At 35.0% G+C, this 3,975-nt stretch overlaps 1 protein-coding gene across 4 annotated transcripts in view; it reads right to left on the bottom strand.

Annotated features, from left to right (window-relative positions):
* The window catches only part of Ralgps2 (Ral GEF with PH domain and SH3 binding motif 2), a 199,505-nt gene that overhangs the window by 71,863 nt on the left and 123,667 nt on the right, over positions 1-3,975 (bottom strand). The gene's annotated exons all lie outside the window — the stretch shown is intronic.

The raw sequence follows: 3,975 nt of genomic DNA, 5'->3' as shown, positions 1-3,975 counted from the left end.
AACTGGGCTTCTGAAAACATTTACATAACTACAAACAGATTAACCTCCCAATCATTTCATGTTCTTTCCAACTAATAAAAATGGCACATCTCTCAAAATTGGTTGAACTGGTCCTGAACAAGGAAAGTTACTTCTTTAAAAGTATTTCCTGAGTATTTAACATGCACATGCAAAATGTAAAAGAAAAAACTTAGAGAGAAAAAAGCCTATTTTTCCAGTTTTGCCTTATTATTCCACTTTTATGAACCTTAAGGATAAACGCATCCAAAATGATATGCTTTCTGCTTTCTGAAAAAGTACCTGGTTTTTCTGTCTGCCACTTTCTCCCACTTATTTTCTAGACATATCTCAATTCATTCAGATCCTTTACCTTTTATGTTTAGAGCAATGTCAACTATACTCTAGTTTCCATATAAACTCCAAGAAAGAAATTTAAAATTCTCTAGTATGTTTTCATAGAGAAGAACCTGAAATCTGCAGATACATAAAAAATGTGTCCAATACCATGTAACTGGTAAGAGACAGAGGTAGATCTCAGTGGCTGCCCTTGTAACCTCTGGGTCTTTAACAGACTATATACTACAATAAGCTGGTGTTATTTATACCATTCATGATTTCATAATTGCTTTGTTTGAATATTCTCATATCTCATTTATTTCGGTCTATGAATTCATTTAAGCAGTTCCTCCACGTTGCACTCTAAGAAAATCCTGTATGTTTAGACAACAGGTGGTCTTAATACAACATAAAATCCTTTTACTCATCCTATTGTTATTTATTTTCCATGGATAAATCTTTAAAATCTCTCCCATCCCTTTCCGTCCCCCTTTCTTCTCCCCCCATCTCAATTTGGCATTTTTAATATTCTTCAAGCTACTTACCCTAAACACCTCCCACCTATATTTATAATGAATCTATACAGCCTAGGTTTTTCCTGCTTTCAATCTCAAAAGAAAATTCGTCTCTCTCCTTTCCAAATCCAAACTATGATTTTTAGTGGAATTGCTACTGCTTCCTTCCAAATACCTACTTTGCCTTTTCTATCACTCACTCTCACTGACTCCTGCCTCAGGGCCACTATATGCTTTCAATTCTCACCCTACTTAAAATCAAAGCAATCTTTCCTTTAAATCTGACCTTTTCCTTAGAAAAGCTTCTTGTTACATCTGTTCAATAAAGTCCCTGAAAAGAACATCTCAAAAAAGGAACACAGAATAGTTCTCTTATCTTTTATTCTATTTTTGACATAATATTTGATGCACGTGACAGCTTATATGGTCAGGGAAAATTCTGAAAAACGTTGAAATAGGCAAGATAGAACTACTGTATGTATTCTGTCTCTAGTGAATACTCTTGATAAATTGTAAGCTATTTTATACTCTTAAGTTGAAGACTGGGAATACTACAAATTCTTGGCTATAGCAATGCCAATGAATTTTGTGTAGCGAGATGTAACTAATTATCACCAATAATTAGTTATTGTCAGCCAATTTTGCAATTATTTGTAGATTCATTTCAGTACTCTGTAGCTAGATATGTATGACTTTGAATTGTCTCTTGAAATGGTTATATCTTCCTGATTCCTTTACATATTAAAGTATTTAAATTAAAAATGACTTTGTGTGGAAAAAAATGAAAAATTTATCTTTTCCCATTTATTTATTATTTGTGTGGGTGTGCATGTGCCACAGTGCACATGTGAAGGTCAGAGAACAAGTTTTAAGAATAGGTTCTCTTAGGTCCACCATGTGGTTCTTGGAGATCAAACTCAGGTCATCAGGCTTGGTGAAGAGTGCCTTTATCTGATGAACCATCTGACTGGCCAAAATTTATCTTTTAAAATTACCTTTAACTTAAACATATTTTTGATACTAACCCATGTGCTATACCTTATCCAACCACAATTCAAATCTATCAAATACTCTCAACTCTTTACCATGATACTGAAAATTATTTTTGGCCAACATCACAACTCATGATCTTGTCATTATAAATCTTTAAACATCTTCCAGCCTTTACCTACTACCTAATCTCTCTGTAGCTGTTTGCTTACTTACATTACTATTTATTTTTGCAGTGCTGGGAGTTGGACCAGGGGCCCTGTACATGCTGGCAAGTGCTCTACCAAGGAGCAAAACCCCCATCCTCTCTGCAGCATTTTAATTGCACCATCCTTCTTGGCTTTTCCTAGTTTGAACTTTGCCAACTCTATCTTTTCATCCTCCTTCTTCTTGAGGTTTCCTGAAAGCTGGTATTCTTTGAAGTCCATCATTACAGCTTCTCATTCTACGTGGACTTTCTCTGTATTTTCTTAGTTCTGGAGCTTCAGCCACCACCTATTGCTGATAACTTTTTAGGTATTTGCATAGAACTAATCTCCTAGCTTTCATTTTCAATTTAACAAGCCAAATAGAGTATTATTGGTTCCTACATTCTGCCATTCCAGTTTTCTATGCAAAGAATTTCCTATGTTAGTTAATAGTAGTAATTGCTCATGTTAGCAAGTTTAAAATTTCTCCAAGAGATTCAGAAGGAACTTACTAGTCTACATTTTATCCACATTATACTGTAAGGAATAAAAACATTATCACTGAATGATTATGTAACATAAGCCAGAGATGGCAACAATACTGTCTGATAATCCTTCATGGCCACAATGAGATACTGCTGACATAGAGCAGATCCCTTTAAATTAACCCTAAGGATGCCAGTTTCCTGTATCTTTTTTTCCTGTTATTTTATTTATTTATTTATTTTTATAACATATAATCTGCTTCATTCATTGGATCTTCTAGGGTCCTGAGCTTGCAACCCTTTATACCTACATATGACATAAAAATTTTAAGAAATAATTCTATGAAAAAGGTAACAATTAAGCTTAGACTTTAAAAAAGGATGCAGATTTATAGGAACTATGAGAAAACCAGAACAAGTTAAAGCTGTGTGTGTGTATATGTATGTGTATGTATAGCTGTGTAGCATGTGATATATACAGACACAGTAGTCCTAAAGTCTTATGCAGATGCAGTATTTGACATCTAGGTAATCTAAGGAGAGTGTGGCATAATGCTTTGGGATCAAGTTCAAATCCCAGATGCACCACTTAATCATTTTACTGAAGATGCCCAAATTTAGGCTTCCTGAACTACTGAACTACCTAATATTTATTTACTGAAATATAACAGTATAGTTGCCATTCTACACTTATTCCCTCTCAAGTATCCTATTTTCATAGCAGGAGCTGGGCCAGAGGAGGTGAAGATTTGTTTAAGTTCACACAGTCAATGGGGAGTCAGAGTTCTCTTGTTTTCCATTCAAATTCAGGAGTGTTTTTAAATGACAATAATCAACTAATAACAATAACCTTATTTCTACAAAAGATATCACTTTGTGAGATTATCTAACACAGAATTTAAGATTAAAAAGCACTAGATTTCTCAAAGGATTTCACTTGTTTTTGGTGCTTATATATGAAAGCAGTTTTATCTTAGGAAACATTACACAACGTTACCAGTTTCTTATATGTTTAAAACCATCCGAAACAGCAACTTGGGAAGTAAAATGCTTAAAAGATTTTCTAGGCTATAAAGAATTGTATCATTTAGGTGGCTGCTTCCTGAGACAGTCTAGCTCTTGTTCTGTGCATCAAAACCTCATCAGCTTGCAACTCCTAAAGTGGAATACTATTTTTTCAATTTTAAAGCTCTCTGGCCAGCAGACTAAGATGTTTGTTTTATAATTGCTTGCTGAACTATGATAGTCTGTTTCCAGATGGTGCCCTTCCTTCAATCTGCACACAATCTCTCCTTGTTCAGAGCTATTCAACCTCCTGCTGATCCCGTTCCCCTCCCCATTTAAGGCTACAGAAAGGAAATCCTAAGGAGGAGATTTCCACCCCCATCCCCAGACTCCAGCAGTTTTCTGATGACGTAGTATGTGGGCTGAACTTGAGTCTACGGAAGAGAGGGAATCACT

The sequence above is a fragment of the Nannospalax galili genome, unplaced genomic scaffold (genome assembly GCF_000622305.1).
Source record: "Nannospalax galili isolate Female #2095 unplaced genomic scaffold, S.galili_v1.0 scaffold429, whole genome shotgun sequence".
In the NCBI taxonomy this organism is placed as follows: domain Eukaryota; kingdom Metazoa; phylum Chordata; class Mammalia; order Rodentia; family Spalacidae; genus Nannospalax; species Nannospalax galili.
Note: the sequence above shows the minus strand (reverse complement) of the source record. Positions and strands in the feature narration are given on the sequence as shown.